Raw genomic sequence first — 26,692 nt, forward strand, 5'->3', positions numbered from 1 at the left:
GTGGAATATCTTGAGGAGTATTTTCAAGAGGAATATTTTTGGTGTGTGTAAATATAGAGTGTCTCTATGTAAACTGGTGAGTGACGTGTCTATATGTTAGTGAATGCATGTGTTAGTAAGAGTGTGTAAGTGACACTTTGCCTGTGAGTGAGAGTTTCTGACCATGTAAATAGATCCGTATATAGTATATACGTAAAGTGAACCCATCAGACAAGTTGACTTATGTAAATTAAAGGTAAACTATAGGCACCCAGATCACTTCATCTCTTTGAAGTGGTCTGGGTGCAGAGTCCCTGTCCCCTTAATCCTGCAATGTTTACATTGTAGGGTTAACACAGCTTCTAGTGGTTGTCTCCCAGACTGCCACTAGAGGTGCCTTACACTTTGCATGAGTATGTCACGGTCTCTCTCTCCTAAAATATCTCCCAATCTCTGTTTCCTAAATATCTCAACAGTCTCTCTATCCTTTCCCTAAATGTCTCCCCAGTATGTCTGCTTTCACTAAGTGTTTAGTGAATAAACCTCTGAGGGAATGTAGAGGTAGGAATCCTTGCACCGGCCCTGCCCACATTCCTATATCTCACTCGCAGTGCCATGCCAATCCTTACCATCCACACCAACATGGCACTAGTGACGACTGGTTAAAAGGTTTTGAAAACCAGCTCGTGGATAGATTTAATAAGCAATGGAGACGCGTTGATATTCTGAAGTCAGTCTGTGGCTGCAATAACCTTGTCACTGCATATCTATATAGTCTGCATTTCACATAATGGTCAGCAAGAAGGCTAGCTGAGAATCATGGGAAATGTAGTTAGCAAGCATCTGCAGTGCCACAGTTAGGTATTACAGGTCTCCGTGAGAAGCTGATCAATACATTTCATATAATAGGTTTTATTGGAAGAACAATATTTAAAATATACTCCATTTAGTAAACAGTGTTTCCGTGTGTGTATAAAACATGAACATTATATATAGTGATATATATTTATACAAGAATAAAAGTATCCGTAAATGCCAAACTACAGTGTGTACATTAAAACAAAAACTGTCAGTAAAACTACATGTCATTAACAGATAATTATTGCAACTCAAATAATGTTCTTTAACGTGTTCATATATTGTGTTGAACTGAAACCCATATTGCGCGATTTAGTCTAGAATAGATACGTTGCGAGAATTCATCAGTTTAGCCGTTTTCTGACTTTTCCTATTTTAGCTTTTTATCAGTTTGGTTTTCAATTCACCACGATTCTAAGTTTAGAAGAATGAAACCCACAGGGTTTCTCCCTAAATAACCAACAGTCTGGAACTGACCAAGGAATTTCAGATATTATACCAAACTATCCCATATGAAAGAAAAGTTGTTCAAGATATATTTTCCTTTATTTCATTCCTGAATTCCCTGGTCAATATCCAACAATTCACAGCTTAGTTAATAACCACGCAAGATTAACAAGTATTTCCTGAGCTATAACCTAAAATGCTGAACCTAACTTTGCAACACAGACATCCCAAAATACTGTCCCCAGCCTACTAACGTGTTTCAAATGCAGATCTAGAATGCAATATTTAATCTGTCCACTGGGGGCCACTACAACACCTAAACATTGGAGGTGACGTCTATAATATTATCTGACCATGGAAGGTTGCTGCAATACTGAATGTGACCACTTGGTGGCAATGACACTTGTGTGACCTCCATAATAGTTTTGTCAAACTTTCATACGTTTCCCAAGTTGCTACGGAGTTAGTGAGTTTTTGGAGTGATACTTTTGGGATCCATCCATTTCTATTGCCCTTCGCCGGTGTTCCCTGTAAGCCTTTATATGTGAGTGGCCAAGGCCTGAATTTGTTACAAAGATAATCTTTATAAGACCCGGACCCTTTAGCCAATACTGATTATCTTCCATTTGTACACATAGCTGTAGGTGATTTAGGAAATTAAAACAATATATGAAACTATATAATAAGATATAAGGAGATATGTCCCATAAGGCCTCATATATGGTGTACAAGCCCTCTCCTAGATAGGAACGCAGTGTGTGGGAGCATGTCTACTCAATTCACTGAAAAATGTAAATATAAAGCAGGCGATTGGATATTTCAAGGTGCAAAGCAACTCTGATAAACATTACAAAGTCCAACATAAAGAAAGGATACAATTATCTAGTCTAGGTTCCTGTGCCAACCAGCTGTGGTTGGAATGGTTCTGAATACGCTGCTTTCTTGGCATTCATTGTAAACAGGGGAAATGGCCCAGTCTGGATATATACTTGGTACATATGTGTACTAACATGGCACACTCCTCACTTTCCTGCGTCAGCTTTATTAACAGAGAAACCACCCTAGCAGGTCGGCCAAGTAATCAACAATAGACCTCTTATCTACATATTGTGTTATCAAGGAATGGGGGGGGGGGGGGGAATAAAACACGATGTCCGTCTATGTCTAAGGCTCATGTACAGCCATTATTTTTGTTAGTTTGGCTCCAAAAACAGTAACAGTTCTCACTACGCTTCTTTCAATATGAGAAGATGTTGTCCATATCTTGCTCTTGTAATATTCACTTCTCTAGTACAGCTCAGAAGGTCGAGTCATTGGTGAACATGGTTGAATCCATCTGGTGACGAAAGGACACTCTGGCTTTCCCGCTGAAGTAAGCACTTTTCTGATGTGAGTCCGTATCACTGGTCACTGATGAGGTGGACTGGAGTTTTGGCTTCTCTGGAGGGGGAGCTTGAGGAGCAGCTGATGTAATGGACAAGGAAGATGAAGAGGTCAGACAGGTGTGAGGACAACAATATTCACCCTACACACTGAAAACAGCTTTGTTTTCAGTGCTATACACATTTACTCTCCCTGAAGCCCACTCACATTTATTGACTCTGCTCCATATTCATCTTCCTACATACCCTGCTCTTGCTCCATACACTCCATATTCTACAATTAGTCTGCCCTATTGCTCCATACTCCCTCTAAGCACTGATTATCTCCCATCATACACTCTCTCCTCTGGTCAGTGTCTCTCTTAGATCCATACACTCTCTATCCTCTGGTCAGTGTCTCTCTTAGATCCATACACTCTCTGTCCTCTGGTCAGTATCTCTCTTTGCTCCATACACACTCTGTCCTCTGGTCAGTATCTCTCTTAGATCCATACACTCTCTCCTCTGGTCAGTGTCCCTCTTTGGTCCCTACACTCTCTCCTCTGGTCAGTGTCTCTCTTAGATCCATACACTCTCTGTCCTCTGGTCATTGTCTCTCTTTGCTCCATACACACTCTGTCCTCTGGCCAGTGTCTCTCTTTGCTCCATACACTCTCTGTCCTCTTGTCAGTGTCTCTCTTTGTTCCATACACTCTCTGTCCTATGGTTATTGTCTCTCTTTGCTCCATACACTCTCTGTCCTCTGGTCAGTGTCTCTCTTTGTTCCATACACTCTCTGCCCTCTGGTCAGTGTCTCTCTTTGCTCCATACACTTTCTGTCCTCTGGTCAGTGTCTCACTTTGTTCCATACACTCTCTGCCCTCTTGTCAGTGTCTCTCTTTGTTCCATACACTCTCTGCCCTCTGGTCAGTGTCTCTCTTTGTTCCATACACTCTCTGCCCTCTGGTCAGTGTCTCTCTTTGTTCCATACACTCTCTGTCCTCTGCTCAGTATCTCTCTTTGCTCCATACACTTTCTGTCCTCTGGTCAGAGTCTCTCTTTGCTCCATACACACTCTGCCCTCTGGTCAGTGTCTCGCTCTTTTTTCCATTCACTCTCTGTCCTCTGGTCAGTGTCTCTCTTTGCTCCATACACACTCTGCCCTCTGGTCAGTGTCTCGCTCTTTGTTCCATACACTCTCTGCCCTCTGGTCAGTGTCTCTCTTTGCTCCATACACTCTCTGTCCTCTTGTCAGTGTCTCTCTTTGTTCCATACACTCTCTGCCCTCTGGTCAGTGTCTCTCTTTGTTCCATACACTCTCTGCCCTCTGGTCAGTGTCTCTCTTTGTTCCATACACTCTCTGCCCTCTGGTCAGTGTCTCTCTTTGTTCCATACACTCTCTGTCCTCTGCTCAGTATCTCTCTTTGCTCCATACACTTTCTGTCCTCTGGTCAGAGTCTCTCTTTGCTCCATACACACTCTGCCCTCTGGTCAGTGTCTTGCTCTTTTTTCCATACACTCTCTGTCCTCTGGTCAGTGTCTCTCTTTGCTCCATACACTCTCTGTCCTCTGGTCAGTGTCTCTCTTTGCTCCATACACACTCTGCCCTCTGGTCAGTGTCTCGCTCTTTGTTCCATACACTCTCTGCCCTCTGGTCAGTGTCTCTCTTTGTTCCATACACTCTCTGTCCTCTGGTCAGTGTCTCTCTTTGTTCTACTCTTTCCCGATTTGCTTCATACAATTCCCATTATTTGAGCAGCCAGTTTCTTTACTCTGACAGTACATTGTCCCCCTGACAGACAGTACATTGTCCCCCTGACAGACAGTACATTGTCCCCCTGACAGACAGTACATTGTCCCCCTGACAGACAGTACATTGTCCCCCTGACAGACAGTACATTGTCCGCCTGACAGACAGTACATTGTCCCCCTGACATTACATTGTCCCCCTGACAGACAGTACATTGTCCCCCAGACATTACATTGTCCCCCTGACAGACAGCACATGGTCCCCCTGACAGACAGCACATGGTCCCCCTGAAAGAGCAGAGTATTTCACTATAACCACCTCCCTACTTACTTTCTTCACTCTGTTTCCTTTTTCGCTCCTTTTTTCTCCAGGACCAAGGAAAACACTGCAACACCTTCACGCCCATCCTGACAGAAACACAGACACAATGAGAGCCATTATATGGACTGACCTACTTTGTATTGTAATAATGTGAGCGTCCACCCCTAGGGAAAGGAAGCAAATCTACAGAGAGGGAGTCAAACAGTGACTCATTCATACCTTGATACAGATAACGGTTAGATTAATTAATGTTTCTATATAGAGAATAATACAATCAGATAAAGAAATAGTCCACAAAATAATTAAAGGGACACTATAGTCACCAAAACAACTTTAGCTTAGTGAAGCAGTTTGGGTCTACAGATCATGCATCTGAAGTTTCACTGATGAATTCTCTGCCATTTAGGAGTTAAATCACCTTTGTTTATGTCCATGCAGCCCTAGTCACACAGCCTGCATGGAAACAAAATGGTTTCTTTTTTAATCAGATGTTAACTTGCTTTAGAAGTTTTTATCCCCTGTTCTGTAAATTAAACTTTAAATACATACACGAGGCTCCTGTAAGGTCTAGAAAGCTATTGACAGAGCCGGAGACAAAATTCTAAATTAAACAGAATTTGCAATAAAGGAAGTGTAAACATTAGATGACTCTTTACAGGAAGTATTTAGGAAAGCTGCGTTAGTCACATGTAGGGTGATATGGCTAGGGCTGTATAAACAAAGTGATTTAACTCCTAAATTGCATGATCTATACACATAAACTGCTTAATTAAGCTAAGGTTGTTTTGGTGACTATAATGTCCCTTTAAGATGAAAAATGGCACAAAAAATTCTATATATCATGTAAATTAAACTTATTTGCACGTGCTCAAAAATGGATGTACAACTACTCCACTATTTTAGTGATATAAGTAAACTCAAATATTATTTCAGTGCTGCAGCCATTTAGATATCGACATACATCTAGATAAGAAAACGTAAAGTGGTCCTTTATTCACTCTGCCATTGTGAGTGCTAGTACGATGTTGGCTCAATGATTTGCTTAAGTTATAAAGTTTTGCACATGTCTTTCTGTTTATATGTTATTATAATCAACATAATGAGAAGTACGCATATATACACATATTGCACTATTGCACCATTGTTTATTATTAAGTTTTCTTATCTAGATAGAGGAATGGACAAGAAGTAATGTTGTGGTTTAATGAAGACTAGTGATGTCCCGAACGGTTCGCTGCGAATAGTTCCTGGCGAACATATGCGATGTTCGGTCCGCCCCCTATTCGTCATCATTGAGTAATCTTTGACCCTGTACCTCACAGTCAGCAGACACATTCCAGCCAATCAGCAGCAGACCCTCCCTCCCAGGCCCTCCCACCTCCTAGACAGCATACAATTTAGATTAATTCTGAAGCTGCATTCTTTTTTTTTTTTTATAAATTTTCTTTTTAGACATAAGTGTGTTATATTTGAGCATGCTAGGCTGAACGTGCGTATATCATGGCTAGTTGCACTGAGGGTATGAGTATATAGCAGTACATTGTTGTGAAAGATGGCTATCATGTTTAGGGTGTAGCTTGCACGTCAGAGGCGGCTCTCTAATTAGGCGGTTTAGGCGGCCGCCTAAGGCCTTGCGCTGGCTGGGGCCTCACGGCCGCCTAAACTGCCTGTGGGCAGACTGTGTCAGGTCCTCGGTCACTGACCGAGGACCTGACACCAGGAGGGGGCCCGGCGGCTTGCCCGGTATGCCGCCGGGTGCGAGGCCCCTCCTGGCTGCCCGGCCAGCCACCGCAGACACCGGTCTGCAGCTCCGCAGTGAGCAGAGCTGCAGACCATGTGTCTCGCGAAAACCGGCCAATCAGAGCGTTGCCGCGGGTTACCACGGCAACGCTCTGATGGTCTTGCGAGATTACATGGTCTGCAGCTCTGCGGAGCTGCAGACCGGGAGCAGTGGCCACCGGACCACCAGGGAGCCCACTGGACCACCAGGGACTAAAGGTAGGCTCTCTCACCCCCCCACCACACTCAGCCTCACCACCCCCACCACCCTCAGCCTCACCACCCCACCACCCTCAGCATCACCCTCCCTCACCACCCTCAGCATACCCCCCTCACCATCCTCAGCATCACCCCCCACCCCCCTCAGCCTCACCCCTCACCACCCTCAGCCTCACCCCCCTCAGCCTCAGCACCCCCCACCACCCTCAGCCTCCCCACCCCACCACCCTCAGCCTCCCCAATACCCTCAGCCTCACCATCACCCCCCTTTCCCTCTCACCATCACCCGCCATACACACAACACACTTCAGTCTGAGACAAAAATGCCAACATGCTCACAGAGACATACATTCTCACACACAAGGATACTCTCTGTCAGACACACTCTCAGGCACATACACAGGTAAACTGTGCATCAATGTGTATATGTGACACTTTTTTGTTAGTGGGGCCTCATGTTTGAGTTTTGCCTAAGGCCTCATACAGTCTAGAGCCGCCTCTGTTGCACGTTATCAACTGTGTATTTATATCAGCAGCTCCACCACTAGTTATAAATCAAGTGTGAGTCACCCCATGAGATGAGACTAGTGAATAACATAATACATGAACGGTTAAGGTAAAGGCATGTAAGGAACTACGACAATAAACTCTTTAGGAGGTGAAATAATGACATGTTTAAACGCTTGCTACTTTACGATTAGTTAATGTGCAGAGAGCAGTTCATGTGATCAAAGGCATGGTGTGGAGGATCGGCTATAGTGGGACATGCTTGGCAGGCTGCTGTTTACTGCTTGTGCTCATCCGATCCCTTCTGGGCACCAGGTGCCGACCCTGGGAGTCCCTGATACCTGGAACAACAAAGGCAAGTCTCTGGCTGAGTGCCGGGTTCACGGCTGGAGGTGGTGGAAGCTTGTTTTGTCGGGTGGTCGGATCTGTCCAGGGGGTGCTTCACGTCCGGTGCGGGATTGTGGTGGCTTAAGGTGGAGGCGAGTGCTTGACGTGGGGCAGGCTCTGCATTTCTGTTTGTGCCTCTGGTCCCGTCTTCGACACCTTTTGCGTTGGTGGATTTTAATGGGGACTGCTTCGCTTAGCTGTGGTGGAGCTTGTTGGGGCTGTGGTGGAGCTTGTTGGGGCTTCCTGCTTGTTATTTGCTTCCAAAATTGATTCAAGAGTCTGTCCAGCTTAGACTCAATATCCTGCCATGCTTTGCTGGTACCAGGAGGACACGCGGCTGCCACCATATTGGGAGAGTCGCAAATGACTATGTCAGCCTGGGCGGCTGTGCTCTGTGCGTCCATTAGCTCCAGACAGCCTCTCAGGGGAGAACCGGGATAACCCCCACCGGCCTGAGAGGGGGGGTAACGGAGCTCCTGCCGGGAAGTAGCTGCTCCTGATCATCCCAGGATAGGGAGATCGGCCGCCTCTCCCGGCCGGTGAGCACCAGGCCACCCTTGCCATGTGGAGTTAAGTAAGACTCTGTCGAGTTGCTGACCGCTATTAAGCATGTCGGGTCGGTCAGGTAGGAGCAACATTGCTGGGTCATCCCCTTCTGGGGTGAAATTCGCTTGTTGATAGCTGCTTAAAGTGAGATATTGAGGGAGATCACACGAAGTGCGTCTTTCCTCCATGACAGCTAGGCTCCGCCCCTCGGAAGCTGCATTCTTAGTGAGAGGAGGGACAGTGTAGCTGTGCCGAATTTAATAGGGAAATCGATAGCTAGGCTAGTGTATTCAGTGTCCCCTACAGTCCTGAAGGACTCATCTGATCTCTGCTGTAAGGACAGCACCCCAAATGCCTTTTTTAGGGCTAGAACATCAGTCTGCTTTTTTTTTTTCTGTGTAATCTAATTGCAGTTGCCTGCCTGCCAGCGTGTGTGTCAGGCTCACGGCGTATACTGTGCCCACTTGCCCAGTGCCACCACTCATATCTGGTATCACAATAGCTTGCATTTAAAAAAAACAAAAACGTTTTGGACTATAATATAATATCAGTCAGTTTCCTTCACACGTGTGCGTTTCAGGGCCTGCCAGGGCACATTGTCACACCAGTGCAACTCATATCTGGTGTAACAGTAGTGTACATTAAAAAAAAACCTAGAAATTTGACTGTGAAATAATAGCAGTCAGTTTCCTTCACACGTGTGTGTTTCAGGGCCTGCCAGGGCACAGTGTCACACCAGTGCAACTCATATCTGGTGTAACAGTAGTGTACATTTAAAAAAAAAAAATACAGGGGGCTTGTTGTCACCTTTTGGGGACCCTTGGTGTTGCACGTGGCTGGGTGAAGGAAGAGACCTTCAATGACATCAGTGAGGACAAGGAACGGGACATGGCTAGCTTGGTATCCAACCTTGTGCAAATGGGGAGTTTGCGGTTGTGCAAATGGACTGTTTGCGGTTGTTTGCGGTGCGTTAAACGGGGAGTTTGGTCTGTCACTGTGAAGCGGGCATAACCCTTTCACTACCTGATCGATACAACATCATACCTGATGTTTTAAAGCACGTTATTCCAAACAATTTAGGAATGTTAGGTGATTTATGCCCTTTATGGATTAAAACCAGACTCTGCATCAACTATGTAATTTTCCAAGGGAGTTTTGACATGGATCCCCTCCGGCATGCCACAGTCCAGGTGTTAGTCCCCTTGAAACAACTTTTCCATCACTATTGCGGCCAGAAAGAGTCCCTGTGGGTTTTAAAATGTGCCTGCCTATTGAAGTCTATGGCGGTTCGCCCAGTTCGCCTGTTCGCGTTCGGAAATTTTTTTATGTTCGCGACATCGCTAATGAAGACTTTAACCCCTTCAGGACGGAGTCAATAGAACACGTTCTGATCAAAACAAAATGTAAACAAAAACTTGAATTGGCGCTATATGTCTGTTCAACCGTAACTCACCTCTTTCATATTACTTATTATATATCATTTTGTTCAGGAGAAACAGGGCTTTAAATTTCGCATGAACTATTCATATATGAAACATAATTGATTATAAATACAATTTAAAAAAGGGAGAAATTAAGATTTTTAAAACAAAATTGTAGTTCCGCCTGACATTTTAGCTGTGAATGTCATAATACGGTTAGCTTTTACTGCAATAAAATGTACATATATTTGTATTCAGCGATGTCTCACGAGTACAACAGTACCCCCCATTAACAGAGTTTGCGGTGTTTTGGAAAGTTATAGGGTCAAATATAGCAAATTCCATTTTTTTCACATTGAAATTCGCCAGATTGGTTATGTTACCTCTGAGACCGTATGGTAGCCCAGGAATGAGAATTACCACCACGATGACATACCATTTGCAAAAGTAGACAACCCAGGGTATTGCAAGTGGTGTATGTCCTGTCTTTTTTAGTAGCCACTTAGTCACAAACAGTTGTTCTGGTTGTTCTAGTGAGTATAATAGCTACCTTCAGGAAATTTTCATGCAAACACTGGCTTTTCAGAGAAAAGGCAGTGTTAACATTGCCCCTAGGGACACCTCCAAGTGGCCACTCCTCAGATGGATGTGCTTCCTGGCTCAGGGCTGCACAGTAAGCAGCCCTGCCATTCAGGTTCTCCACACTCTGCATGGGGACGCTGAATTTTCCTCATAGGGATGCATGGATTAAAAATGTGGCCCCGCCCCTTGCCCTTTTTAGCCAATCCAATGCTTTCCCTAATGAGAGCATTGGATTGGCAAATAATCGGCCATTCTGATTATGTCACAAAGGGGGCGGAGCCAGTGCCGGCAGACCAGGACGGCGCTGGAATTAAGGTGAGCTTTTCCATGCTTTTAAAGGAGGTAAGGGGGAGCAAGCCACCTTAATGGTGGTGTTTGCAATCTAGGGTCAGGAATACACGTTTGTGTTCCTGACCCTATAGTATTCCTTTAAGCACAAATTACACTGTAAAACATAACTCGGACATCCCCCAGTTTACCTCATTACTGCCCACATCTGAGGACACTGGGGATGGTTAGATGGGTGGATTTATAGATGAATGAGTAAATAGATGGACGAATGGATGGACAGATAGACGCACAGAAGATATATAGATGAATAGATGGACAGATAAATGGACGGGTGAATGACTAGATCGATGATTGAACAAGATGAATATGTGAATCGATGGTTAGATAGATGGTCGGACAGGTCTATAAGAGTCTCAGGCTCTGGCTGTGGCAGCTTGCAGTATATACACATACACACATAACCCATTCCTTTCATACAACACGTTATATACAGAATGTACATGTTGCAACCTGTTGTCTCTGAATCTTCGACACCCAGAATATATTATCAGACTGTCTCAGCCCATCACACTCCACCCAATCTCAGCTGCTCAGCTTTGCAGCACTTCAGCCCCCCATACCAACCTAGGGTCTGCTGCCCATGAGTAAGTCTCTGGGTCAGGGGAGCCAAAAAAATGGCCCAAAAATCTACCCAAATCTCTCAATGCTAAATCATCCTCCAATCAAACACCAATGGAGCATGAGTTTTTAATTGAGAAATTACCCTCTAGGCAGGTTTCCTGCTAGACTTATCATTAAATGTACAGCCCGGGTCTGTACTGGCAGGAAGACAAAGCAGTTCAATCCTGAACAGTAACTGGAGAAACAGGACATGCATGTTCCCTAAGTGGCTTGCCACAATTCATTTCATGGATAATATTCCACTTTCCCTGAGGGTGATGGGTGATACCCAGGGATAATGCCTAGTGGGGTACCAGCCGCCACTCAGTGATGAAAGTCTGGGGTTGCCATGGCTCTCGTAGAGAGAGAACTGCCTGGCATATTGGCTTTTCTTGTCTGTCCAATGCACAAATGTATATTTTCCATCTCTTATATGATTAGTGAGTAAAACAAATACCGACCCGTCAGGTATTCAGCCTTTGTTATTAATTCTATTCTGCTTTCAGCCACAATATACGATCGCTAAGTAACCTGACGTTATAAGCAGCATGGAGATAAGCGAGACCTTTATCCTGTGAATATATGTCAACAAAAAACCCAGAACCTTATCTCTTGTGCAACCTACACATATTGCATGGAGTATCACGTGTTTAAACACAATGACTTTTTCATTAAGCTACATCAAGAGATTCATTCAGACATGGAAAGCTGGCTTGGATGAACTAAGTAGGGTTTTTTAAGTAAATATAAAATAATAATTACCTCGGCACTAAATACAGTCGAGTTTAACCAGACTTACCCCAACATTGTCCTTTGAGGAGCTAAAGAATGACAACTCCAATCACCCCAGTCATCTTGTGATGGACCTTTCTAACATTCTAGGGATGAACTCCAATCTAGACAAAATGATTCCCACTGATACAATGTTCATACCATAACTTACAAAGCCTTCTATGAAATATCTGGACACTCAGTATTTCCAGTGGATGTAAAGCTCATTCAGCAGGTCCTTTTTTCCCCCCAGAGTTGCCCCATATCACTAGGACCGGCATAATTACTACTACATCTTTCTGATACTTTTATTCCTCTTTCAGTGCTTTTGATTGATTTCTCCTGATTATATTACCATTGATCACTTTCATAAAAAAATGAATACAAAAAATGAGTGATATTACTGCAGAAAAAATAGCAGAAAATTACAATCTGAACTGTGACCAGTGCATCTCGTTCGAAATGCTGCACATACAGAGATTAACCTGCTAGCCACCAATCGTGTAACTCCACCTCCACCAGCGTCATTAGCCATAGTTTCTGGCTGATATCAATTCTATGCAAAATTCTTGTCTGTCTCATGAGCATGTTGGCTCCAGACTGCCAATGGCAGCACCCGCCCTTGCTGCCCCAGTCCTCAGTCTGCCTTCGATGACCTCCCTTCCCATCCTGCTACGGGGAGTGACGTTAGCAAAGGAAGATTGAGCTTCAATCTGGCCTCTGCGCTGAAAAAAATAGTAACTTTAAACATTTAAAATTTTGCAGGGCATTTGGGGGAGTGTGGACCACCACAGAGAGAATTACTACAAAGTTTTTGGGTTGGAGTAACCCTTAACCCCTCTGTGTGACGGAATCACCGCTTTACACCTCACAGGTCATGTTTGCCAAATCTGAACATCTCTTACTACGGGTTTTAAGTTTGCATAGTATATCACGCATATTAGCGTTACATGTGCTATACGTGTGGGCAGATGTGCACATCCATGTAGAAGCACTATAGGCACGTGTGTGCCTGAGTCAGTGTACCCGCACCTGGAGCATTACATTAGGAGTGTCACTTTCAGTAGTTTGTAATCAAAGCTATAGAATATCTATCTATCTATCTAAATCTGCACAGATCATGGTAAAATCGTCTAAAAAGGCAAAAGACCATAACAGAACTGAGGGTGGTCACTCGTCCCATGACTATTCTTACAGCAATATTAATGCCCTCTCTGATCCCCTCCTGCAGGGTCAACGTAACGCTTTACTTCACACACAGTCAGAGTGCCGAGTAGTTTGTGTGTTATATAAAGCCATAGACAGACGAACAGATAAACTCTTGGACAGAATGAGCCTCCTTTATATAAAGTCATTTCATAACTCCCAACATTTCAAATCGAAGAAGAGGGGCACGTTTGCCCTAGGGTGTAGGTGTGGCCAGAGGCGGGGCTGTTCTGAGAAATTGTAGGTGACTTACTAATAACTTATGCAACTAAAATGTAATTTAGAACAATAACAATGTATCTTTATTTACACTGACTGATTTCTAAACACATTTATTGCAGTTTAAAGACACATTACTGGGAGTTTTATTACTGTGGAGCTCAGTTATACACTCAGACACATTACTGGGAGTATTATTGCCGTGGAGCTCTGTTATACACTCAGACACATTACTGGGAGTATTATTACTGTGGGGCTCTGTTATACACTCAGACACATTACTGGGAGTATTATTGCCGTTGAGCTCTGTTATACACTCAGACACATTACTGGGAGTATTATTGCCGTGGAGCTCTGTTATACACTCAGACACATTACTGGGAGTATTATTGCTGTGGAGCTCTGTTATACACTCAGACACATTACTGGGAGTATTATTGCTGTGGAGCTCTGTTATACACTCAGACACATTACTGGGAGTATTATTGCTGTGGAGCTCTGTTATACACTCAGACACATTACTGGGAGTATTATTGCTGTGGAGCTCAGTTATACACTCAGACACATTACTGGGAGTTTTATTACTGTGGAGCTCAGTTATACACTCAGACACATTACTGGGAGTATTATTGCTGTGGAGCTCTGTTATACACTCAGACACATTACTGGGAGTATTATTGCTGTGGAGCTCTGTTATACACTCAGACACATTACTGGGAGTATTATTGCCGTGGAGCTCTGTTATACATTCAGACACATTACTGGGAGTATTATTGCTGTGGAGCTCTGTTATACACTCAGACACAATACTGGGAGTATTATTGCCGTGGAGCTCTGTTATACATTCAGACACATTACTGGGAGTATTATTGCTGTGGAGCCCTGTTATACACTCAGACACATTACTGGGAGTATTATTACTGTGGAGCTCTGTTATACATTCAGACACATTACTGGGAGTATTATTGCTGTTGAGCTCTGTTATACACTCAGACACATTACTGGGAGTATTATTACTGTGGGGCTCTGTTATACACTCAGACACATTACTGGGAGTATTATTGCTGTGGAGCTCTGTTATACACTCAGACACATTACTGGGAGTATTATTGCTGTTGAGCTCTGTTATACACTCAGACACATTACTGGGAGTATTATTGCTGTGGGGCTCTGTTATACACTCAGACACATTACTGGGAGTATAATTACTGTGGGGCTCTGTTATACACTCAGGCACATTACTGGGAGTATTATTGCTGTGGGGCTCTGTTATACACTCAGACACAATACTGGGAGTATTATTGCTGTGGAGCTCTGTTATACACCCAGACACATTACTGGGAGTATTATTGCTGTGGAGCCCTGTTATACACCCAGATACAATACTGGGAGTATTATTGCTGTGGAGCTCTGTTATAGATTCAGACACATTACTGGGAGTATTATTGCTGTGGAGCTCTGTTATACACTCTGACACATTACTGGGAGTATTATTGCTGTGGAGCTCCGTTATACACTCAGACACATTACTGGTAGAGATGTCTGGAACAGTTCGCCGGGAACCGTTTGTTGGCGAACATGTAAAGTTCGCGAACATGTTCACCACGAACACGCGCGATGTGTTGGTCCGCCCCCTATTACGTCATCATTGAGTAAACTTTGATCCAGTACCTCACAGTCAGCTGACACATTCCAGCCAATCAGCAGCAGACCCTCCCTCCCAGAATGTGTCAGCTGACTGTGAGGTACCGGGTCAAAGTTTACTCAATGATGACGTAATAGGGGGCGGACCGACACATCACGCGTGTTCGTGGCGAACATGTTCGCAAACTTTACATGTTCGCCGGCGAACGGTTCCCGGTGAACTGTTCGGGACATCTCTAATTACTGGCAGTATTATTGCTGTGGAGCTCTGTTATACACTCAGACACATTACAGGGAGTATTATTGCTGTGGAGCTCTGTTATACACTCAGACACATTACAGGGAGTATTATTGCTGTGGAGTTTTGTTGTATTATTGCTGTGGAGCTCTGTTATACACTCAGACACATTACTGGGAGTATTATTGCTGTGGAGCTCTGTTATAGATTCAGACACATTACTGGGAGTATGATTGCTGTGGAGCTCTGTTATAAACTTAGACACACTAACAATATGGAGCTTCTAGAAAAGAGGGACATTGGGCCCAATATAGGGACGTTCCCAACTCAATATGGGCACTTGGGAGTTATGTGATTTGCAGGATACAATGTAAGGTTTGATTACGTTAAATAGAAACATAATTATATTTATCCTTCAGGATAGCTGTTCTATAGGTGGAATGGGATACATTCTGAACTGGATGAGTTCATTGAAGGGCAGATAGCTTTTGTAGGTTTTTAAAATAGTCAAAGAAATCATTGTCTTGAGCATTTTCCTTTCCTAAAATTACGGCTCCGTCTCATGACACAAATAAGGCAAATAGCAGCCGTTGGGACCCCGTGAAGGCCGTGACCTTGTGAGAGAAGAGATTCTGCTTCATAAGGTTTTTCTAGTCACCCCTGGGCTCTTTGTTGAATACGAAGACCACTGACTGTTCTGCTATTATATTACCAGCATAAAGCTACTTTAACAGAGGCTCAGAAAGTTAACCCCAGGTATCACGTTTCGCAGCAAAGCATGAAACCGCTGAATAACAAGTCCATATCATCTGAGCGCAGTGAGCTCCCAGGAAAACCCTCCAATAAATATTAAACCAGGGAATGTGTCCATCAAAAGTTCCCTAAACAGCGCTCCCTCTGTCTGCGCCAACCTGAACTGGATATGAAAAGTACACTCTAGAGTCGGAAGGACCTGTGCTTATGTAACTGAATACAACTAGAATTCTGGGGGTCTTTGGGATCACATTAAAACATAGGGGTCCTGAGCGACATCCATTTTCAGTCCCCACTCCAAGGGCAGGAGTTTGGGCATTTCCTGTTCTTCTTAGTGTACTCAGCAACAAGGGGCCTGACATCCCCCCATCCCATCGATATCACGAGAGCAGGTTAGGGCAAGTCAGAGAGCTGTTCCTATTCCCACAAGTGAATCAGAGATTGGGGTTACAATCAGTGGTGTATCCTGGTTTTGTGCTGCCCTAGGCAGGACAAAACTCAGGCGCCCCCCTCCCACCACCACCCCCACCCCCACCCAACCCTTCTCCCGCCACCCCCACCAAACCCTTCCCCCGCCTTCTAAATACACACACACACATTCACTAGCTAACAGAAACACACACTCGCTAACAGACACACACACACACACACTAACAGACACACACACACACACTAACAGACACACACACACACACTAACAGACACACACACACACACACTAACATACACACACACACACACACACACACACACTAACAGACACACACACTAACAGACACACACTAACAGACACACACACTAACAGACACACACACACACACTAACAGACACACACACACACACACACACTAACAGACACACACACACACACTAACAGACACACACACACACCCTAACAGACACACACACACACACACTAACAGACACACACACACACTAACAGACACACACACACACAGACAGACAGACACACACACTAACAGACAGACACACACACACTAACAGACACACACACACAGACATACACACACACTCACATATTTAACACATTTGTTTTTTAAATGTAACCCCCCAGCCTCCTTACCTTTGGAAATGCTGAGGGGGTTCTCTTCCTCCCTGGTGGTCCAGTGGCTGATGGGCGGGCGGCATTGGCGGGCGGGCGGCTGGCGAGGGAGCACTTCCCCTGAGCTGTCTGCTCAGCTCCCTCGCACGCCGCAGAGTGAGGCTGGGAGGCGGAGCCGGAATATGACGTCATATTCTGGCTCACAGCCTCACTCTGCGGCGCGCGAGGGAGCTGAGCAGACAGCTCAGGGGAAGTGCTCCCTCGCCAGCCGCCCGCCAATGCCGCCCGCCCAGCCCAGCAGCCCGCCGGCATGTCTGTTAGCCGCAAGGCTAATACGCCCCTGGTTACAATACACATAGAAACATAGAATGTGAGGCAGATAAGAACCATTCGGCCCATCTAGTCTGCCCAACACAGCTACACCTTAGGGCAGGGATAGGCAACCTTCGGCTCTGCAGATGTTTTGGACTACACCTCCCATGATGCTTTGCCAGCATTATGTGTGTAAGAGCATTATGGGGGATGTAGACCACAACATCTGGAGAGCCGAAGGTTGCCTATCCCTGCGTTAGGGGAACAGCTTGGCATGGAATGGCTGACTGACAGGAAATAATGTATTGTAACACAGAAACACTCAAAGCGTCACAACCATTACCGTGCACTGTAGTGGTTATGGTGCCAGGCAGGAGTGGTCTGGTGTACCCGTCCCCCACCCCCATTTAAGTAGTCAATATGTTTGCTTACATTTTGACAATTTACCTTTGGCCCACTGAGAGCAAGAAGCTCCTGCATGGAGCTCATTGGCTGAGATAATCTGAGTGCTCTCAGCCAATGAGCTAAGCCCTGCTCTGCCAGGCTGGCGCAGAAGGGAGAGCTTAAAGATTAAAATACAGAAGATGCCCGGCGGGCTCCAGGTAATGGTTTGACTTCTTACAATGGTGGGCCCTTGGGATGTAGTGGGTTTTGTACTTGGAGTGTTCTCTTTATTTTTTAACTAAGTTTCTTTAAAAATATATATATATATAGAGATCAAAAAAAAAAAAAAAAAAGGATGATCCACCTTGTTTCTTTTATAGAGTTAATGTTACTTGTAAACAACCTTTTATTTATTTTTTTAACACTGCGTTCCAGCATGGAAGATGTGGTACATTTCACAGAAACACAATTTGGAATGGAAGCCCATAATTGTGGTTGTACCACCAGACCCGAGACAGCTGGTATTTATGAGGTTTATTCCTCTTGCCGGAGGGCACAAATTCTGCACAATTTTGCTTAATCCGCGATAACAAGCAGATTCTTGCAGCGCCTACAGTGAGAGCTTTAACTCTGCACAAGTTCTAGTTGATATTGAGAAAGAACCGACCTGCGTCCTTATTTAAAAAATTGCCAATAATTGTTCTTCGAAACATGTATAAGTTTTAAGACCATTTTTTTAAGATTGTATCCTGAACCCTACTCCGACTGCTGTCACATTTACGGAAAACAAATTTAAAAAAAATCCATTTGTATAACTTTTTGTTTTGCTGTATAACATATCTCCAAACATTTCAAATGGACAAAGAGGGGCTCTTTCACTTCAATGGTGTGAGTGGGGCCGGGGACGGGGCTGTTCTGAGAACGTTAATGATCTAATTATTAATTTATGCAATTAAAATGGAATTTATAAAATTTATTTTATTTACACAGACTGATTTCCAAACACATTTATTATTAGTTTAAAGACACATTACTCAGAGTATTATTGCTGTGGAGCTCCGTTATACACTCAGACACATTACTGGTAGAGATGTCTGGAACAGTTCGCCGGGAACCGTTTGCTGGCGAACATGTAAAGTTCGCGAACATGTTTCGCCACGAACACGCGTGATGTGTCGGTCCGCCCCCTATTACGTCATCATTGAGTAAACTTTGACCCGGTACCTCACAGTCAGCTGACACATTCCAGCCAATCAGCAGCAGACCCTCCCTCCCAGAATGTGTCAGCTGACTGTGACGTACCGGGTCAAAGTTTACTCCATGATGACGTAATAGGGGGCGGACCGACACATCACGCGTGTTCGTGGCGAACATGTTCGCAAACTTTACATGTTCGCTGGCGAACGGTTCCCGGTGAACTGTTCGGGACATCTCTAATTACTGGCAGTATTATTGCTGTGGAGCTCTGTTATACACTCAGACACATTACAGGGAGTATTATTGCTGTGGAGTTTTGTTGTATTATTGCTGTGGAGCTCTGTTATACACTCAGACACATTACTGGGAGTATTATTGCTCTGTAGCTCTGTTATTCACTCAGACACATTACTGGGAGTATTATTACTGTGGAGCTCTGTTATACACTCAGACACATTACTGGAAGTATTATTGCTGTGGAGCTCTTTTATACACTCAGGAAAATTACTGGAAGTATTATTGCTGTGGAGCTCTGTTATACATTCAGACACACCAACAATATGGAGCTCCTAGAAAAGAGGGACAGAGGGATTTGAGTTTAAAATAGGGACTGTCCCTCATAAATCAGGGCACTTGGGAGGTGTGTGCATAAGACCCTCATAGATGTCTTTATACAGACCATAGAGGCTTAAGATAAAAATGAGTAAATATTTCTTAATCGTGTTTTAGTTATAATTATGAATGCTCTCTAAGATCTATAGACACGGCATAATAAGACGTCTGTGTGCACTTTGCCAGCTGAGGCGTTAAACTACCCAACAATACTTGATAATAGAGTTCGTAGCTTGCTTTGGAGAGTCAGGAGTGACATGCAATACTCAGGGCACTTGGCAGTGTTCAATAATGTTTACTATTAATTTAGAAAAGTATTCTAACAGGAAGTTTCTTTTGCTTTCGAACACATTCTAGAAAGCATTTCTTATAGAGCAGGACACCGTTAAAAGTGCACAATTGTTGCTATGTACATTTGTAGATTGGTTTAAGAAGCAAATAGGTGGCTATCGTGAGGGATTTAAAATGTCCGTGATCGTGTCTGGTGACTTCTTCCATAGTAAAAACACGAATGCATAGAAGAGGTTTGGGAGTTCTAACTCCCAAAACCCTTAGGCAGCGGCAATGGCTATAGTATTCATCAGCCCAATTATATAAAGAAAACCAAAAACGCTACTGACACAATATCCAGGGTAGTGTGCAGCCCTACTTCCAATTACTATATGGCAAATATATCGCTATCCTAGTTTATACCAGTGCTGGGGACAGTGATTGGCTCCGGTGACAGTTTCAGCCAATCACTGCCCACTACCCACGGTATGGCATAAAGCAGAGCATATCTCCGCCTTCACCATTTCATTAATGGAGACCGGACTCCAGACTCTCTACTAAACGGTGAATGAACCCTTTAGGCAGTGATATGGGACCCAGAGCCCACAGAATCCAGCCACCATAACCACTGTAATCCATGGATATGGTACCAATAGTGCCCTTTTAAGGCTATATAACAGCAAGCCATTTTGAGCCCTGTTTGAACGCCGCTAACTCACAGTATGACAGTTATGGTGCTTGCTATTTTACAGTAAATCAACCTATATGGACATAACTTGCTGTGTTACTTAATTACTGAACAGTAAATCGAGATTTAATGAAGTAGTACTAAGAATGCAAAGTTTACAATCTTCGTACAAGGAGTACTTCAGCTCAGCAAATATATCCCCTGTTTGTTCGCTGTTTAATATTTGACCCTGTCAGCAGTCTGGATACCAGTTAACCCATTAGTGTCAGAATATTGGATTGATTGATCCCCATCCACAATAGAGAAACCTGAGTCCCTAGGAGTTTGCCAATAAACAGACATTCTGTTGGGCAGTTACCATGGAAACCAAGGGCCTGTCCCACCGATTCATCCACTTTTTGCCCAATTTTCCAGAATCTCTCGTTATTGAGAAACACCTTAGTTTTCCCGGGTAACACACAGGGTTAATTATGGTTTCTGCTACATAATCTGGATTTTGGATGAACATTTTTCCACCGCTTATCCCCAGGAGCCCAGGCTAAGCCCACAAATGAAGCGTGTGAGGGATTCTAATGGCAGCTGGATTCTGTCAGGACTATAAACACTCACACAGCAAAAACATCAGGAGGAGGGGAGGACTCCAAGAGAATAAATCACATTAATCATTTATATTACTGACTTTCCATGCAGCAAACCTGGATCTTTCCTCCTATTACTCCATATAACCTCCCTGTAACTCCTCCTATTACTCCATATAACCTCCCTGTAACTCCTCCTATTACTCCATATAACCTCCCTGTAACTCCTCCTTTTACTCCATATAACCCTCCCTATAACTCCTCCTATTACTCCATATAACCCTCCCCGTAACTCCTCCTATTACTCCATGTAACCCTCCCCGTAACTCCTCCTATTACTCCATATAACCCTCCCTATAACTCCTCCTATTACTCCATATAACCTCCCTATAACTCCTCCTATTACTCCATATAACCTCCCTGTAACTCCTCCTTTTACTCCATATAACCCTCCCTATAACTCCTCCTATTACTCCATATAACCCTCCCTATAACTCCTCCTATTACTCCATATAACCCTCCTATTACTCCATGTAACCCTCCCCGTAACTCCTCCTATTACTCCATATAACTCTCCCTATAACTCCTCCTATTACTCCATATAACCCTCTATATAACTCCTCCTATTACTCGATATAACCCTCCCTATAACTCCTCCTATTACTCCATATAACCCTCTCTATAACTCCTCCTATTACTCCATATAACCCTCCCTATAATTCCTCCTATTACTCCATATAACCCTCCCTATAATTCCTCCTATTACTCCATATAACCTCCCTATAACTCCTCCTATTACTCGATATAACCCTCCCTATAACTCCTCCCATTACTCCATATAACCCTCTATATAACTCCTCCTATTACTCTATATAACCTCCCTATAACTCCTCCTATTACTCCATATAACCTCCCTATAACTCCTCCTATTACTCCATATAACCCTCCCTATAACTCCCCCTATTACTCCATATAACCCTCTCTATAACTCATCCTATTACTCGATATAACCCTCCCTATAACTCCTCCTATTACTCCATATAACCCTCTCTATAACTCATCCTATTACTCCATATAACCCTCCCTATAACTCCTCCTATTACTCCATATAACCCTCCCTATAACTCCTCCTATTACTCCATATAACCCTCCTATTACTCCATGTAACCCTCCCCGTAACTCCTCCTATTACTCCATATAACTCTCCCTATAACTCCTCCTATTACTCGATATAACCCTCCCTATAACTCCTCCTATTACTCCATATAACCCTCTCTATAACTCCTCCTATTACTCCATATAACCCTCCCTATAATTCCTCCTATTACTCCATATAACCTCCCTATAACTCCTCCTATTACTCGATATAACCCTCCCTATAACTCCTCCCATTACTCCATATAGCCCTCTATATAACTCCTCCTATTACTCCATATAACCTCCCTATAACTCCTCCTATTACTCCATATAACCTCCCTATAACTCCTCCTATTACTCCATATAACCCTCCCTATAACTCCCCCTATTACTCCATATAACCCTCTCTATAACTCATCCTATTACTCGATATAACCCTCCCTATAACTCCTCCTATTACTCGATATAACCCTCCTTATAACTCCTCCTATTACTCGATATAACCCTCCCTATAATTCCTCCTATTACTCCATATAACCTGCCTATAACTCCTCCTATTACTCGATATAACCCTCCCTATAACTCCTCCCATTACTCGATATAACCCTCCCTATAACTCCTCCCATTACTCCATATAACCCTACGTATAACTCCTCCTATTACTCCATATAACCCCTTCTATAACTCCTCCTATTACTCCATATAACCCTCTATATAACTCCTCCTATTACTCGATATAACCCTCCCTATAACTCCCCCTATTCCTCCATATAACCCACATTATAATTCCCCCTATTAACCCATAGAGCCCTCCCTATAACTCCTTATATTGCTCCTTTTAACACCTCCTTTCACCCTATATAATTCATTGCGGAGAGAGTTGCAAGCAAGAATACAGGTTCCAAAAACAATCAAAGCTGCTTAGAAAACACTATGAATATTATAATAAATAGTGAAGTAAATATAACTTAAACAGATGTCATTCATTGCTCATGCTTTAATGTAGTTCTCTAACACTGGCCCCAAGAGCTTACATTTAGAATGAAGTGCTTACCTTTGGCTCTGTTTATCTGCGGTCCGTAAAGTTTAACTCGAAAGCACACAAAGTGTATCTCGCTCACGAAATCCCACAGCTCTCTGCAGAACAAAACTGGTTTTACAACATTACACAGCGTAGCCCTACACGCAGACAGTATGTCATGTTCCTACACAGTCCTATGTAACAGTGTGTCTCTGTGTGCACGGTGTATCACTGGGTCTGCTGGGTGAAAGTTTACAGGATTATATCGGAGTGAGTGTGTGTATGTATATATCTATACCCTGCTGCGTATACATAGCAGGGTTTGTAAGCTATGTACGTGCTCTTCCAAATATAGAGATTTGTGTTCTGCCTACTACAATATTCCTATAATTGTGTTCTATAAAAATGTGTTTAATGATTCAGAAAAACACGTATTTGTGTGTTTATGTGTGAATAATTGTGTGTTCATGTGTATGTTAGAATGAATGTGTATTTGTGTGAACACTTTGTTGCTGATTGTATATGCGAATTTTGTATCTTTGTGTAAATATATAAATATTAGTGTTCTGATTCTGAAATTCAGTAATCTGTTACACTTATTTATTGTTTGTGCAAAATAACAGCATAAACACACACACACGTATTCTATATTCCCATGCAACAAAACATGCCTTGCTGAGATTAACTCACTAATTGTGTGCAGAGAAAAACATACATGCATACACAGCACAGATCTGCAGGGTCCCTGGTGTACACACAGTCAAACCAACACACAAACGGATTATACACTAATACACACCAATACACACGTACCCTCAGAACCTCTTCTGTGTTTATTCAACTTCACACTTTGTCAATGTGTCTGCTCAAAGTTTGTGTTTGTCACATGACACTCCTCCCTCCTCACCTAATCACTGCTCTCTTATCTCCTGCTCTACACACAAGACACTGCCCCTTCTACTCCTAATACAAAGTAACACACATGTACAATACACAGGACACTGCCCCTTTAACTCCTAATACAAAGTAACACACATGTTCAATACACAGGACACCACTGCCCCTTTAACTACTGATACAGAGTAACACCCATGTTCAATACACAGGACACTGCCCCTTTAACTACTGATACAGAGTAACACACATGTTCAATACACAGGACACTGCCCCTTTAACTACTGATACAGAGTAACACACATGTTCAATACACAGGACACTGCCCCATTTAACTACTGATACAGAGTAACACACATGTTCAATACCCAGGACACTGCCCCTTTAACTACTGATACAGAGTAACACACGTTCAATACACAGTACACTGCCCCTTTAACTACTGATATAGAGTAACACACACATTTACAATACACAGGACACTGCCCTTTTAACTCTTAATACAAAGTAGCACACATGTACAATACACAGGACACTGCCCCTTTAACTTCTAATATGTAGTATCACACAGTGCTTACAATAAACAGGACACTGCCCCTTTAACCTCTAGTATACAGTATCAAACTTGCAATGCACTGGACACTTACCTTGTACTCCCAATTCCCAGTGTCAGGCAGTGTCTAAAATACAAGAGATCTGTCCATTTAACTCCTAATATCCAGAGTCACACAATGCTTACACTACCACGACTCTGCTCCTTTAACTTCTTATACACAGATCTTCCTTCTCCTGATAGAGAGATCAGATATATCCCTCTCCTCCTCCTATAGTACACAGACTTCAATATACATAGCTTGCGTCTTATGCTAATACAGAGACACACCTCTCACAGTCTCACTACCTCCTCATAAACAACCCTATTCATCCCCACCTCCTAATACAGAGACATCAGGGGACACAACTCTCACTACCTCCTAATACAGAGACATCAGGGGACACAACTCTCACTGCCTCCTAATACAGAGACATCAGGGGACACAACTCTCACTGCCTCCTAATACAGAGACATCAGGGGACACAACTCTCACTGCTTCCTAAAACAGAGACATCGGGGGACACAACGCTCACTGCTTCCTAATACAGAGACATCAGGGGACACAACTCTCACTACCTCCTAATAAACAATCCCATCCATCCCCTCCTCCTAATACAGAGACATCAGGGGACACAACTCTCACTGCCTCCTAATACAGAGACATCAGGGGACTCAACTCTCACTACCTCCTAATAAACAATCCCATCCATCCACTCCTCCTAATACAGAGACATCAGGGGACACAACTCTCACTACCTCCTAATAAACAATCCCATCCATCCCCTCCTCCTAATACAGAGACATCAGGGGACACAACTCTCACTGCCTCCTAATACAGAGACATCAGGGGACACAACTCTCACTACCTCCTAATAAACAATCCCATCCATCCACTCCTCCTAATACAGAGACATCAGGGGACACAACTATCACTGCCTCCTAATACAGAGACATCAGGGGACACAACTTTCACTGCCTCCTAATACAGAGACATCAGGTGACACAACTCTCACTGCCTCCTAATACAGAGACATCAGGTGACACAACTCTCACTGCCTCCTAATACAGAGACATCAGGGGACACAACTCTCACTGCCTCCTAATACAGAGACATCAGGGGACACAACTCTCACTGCCTCCTAATACAGAGACATCAGGGGACACAACTCTCACTGCCTCCTAATACAGAGACATCAGGGGACACAACTCTCACTACCTCCTAATAAACAATCCCATCCATCCCCTCCTCCTAATACAGAGACATCAGGGGACACAACTATCACTGCCTCCTAATACAGAGACATCAGGGGACACAACTTTCACTGCCTCCTAATACAGAGACATCAGGTGACACAACTCTCACTGCCTCCTAATACAGAGACATCAGGTGACACAACTCTCACTGCCTCCTAATACAGAGACATCAGGGGACACAACTCTCACTGCCTCCTAATACAGAGACATCAGGGGACACAACTCTCACTGCCTCCTAATACAGAGACATCAGGGGACACAACTCTCACTGCCTCCTAATACAGAGACATCAGGGGACACAACTCTCACTGCCTCCTAATAAACAATCCCATCCATCCCCTCCTCCTAATACAGAGACATCAGGGGACACAACTCTCACTGCTTCCTAAAACAGAGACATCGGGGGACACAACTCTCACTACCTCCTAATAAACAATCCCATCCATCCACTCCTCCTAATACAGAGACATCAGGGGACACAACGCTCACTGCTTCCTAATACAGAGACATCAGGAAATAACTCTCCCTCCTCCTAATATAGAGACACCAGGAAAAACAACTCTCCCTCCTCTACACATAGATCTGGTCACGTACGCTCACCTATTTCTAATACATAAACATCAGGACACGTACTTCTCACCACATCCTAAAACACAGGCAGCAGTGTGTGTCTCTCACCGCCTCCTAATTCAGAAGCAGAGGGGTATGTACCCCTCACCGCCTCCTAATTCAGCAGCAGTATTGTATG

The 26,692-nt window shown here is 43.7% G+C and overlaps 1 long non-coding RNA gene across 5 annotated transcripts; it reads right to left on the minus strand.

Annotated features, from left to right (window-relative positions):
• Positions 1–871: 871 nt before the first annotated feature.
• Positions 872–26,601, minus strand: LOC134603607 (uncharacterized). 5 transcript variants are annotated; one of them, XR_010090473.1, is made up of 4 exons: positions 26,578–26,601; positions 23,235–23,317; positions 4,726–4,802; positions 872–2,748 (listed from the first exon to the last, which is right to left on the minus strand). It is a non-coding gene; the product is annotated as an uncharacterized LOC134603607 (long non-coding RNA). The 5 variants fall into 5 exon arrangements; XR_010090474.1 differs by lacking the exon at positions 26,578–26,601 and adding an exon at positions 26,545–26,569; XR_010090471.1 differs by lacking the exon at positions 26,578–26,601 and adding an exon at positions 24,743–25,051.
• Positions 26,602–26,692: the final 91 nt, after the last annotated feature.

This window comes from Pelobates fuscus, chromosome 3, assembly GCF_036172605.1.
Source record: "Pelobates fuscus isolate aPelFus1 chromosome 3, aPelFus1.pri, whole genome shotgun sequence".
Classification (NCBI taxonomy): Eukaryota; Metazoa; Chordata; class Amphibia; order Anura; family Pelobatidae; genus Pelobates; species Pelobates fuscus.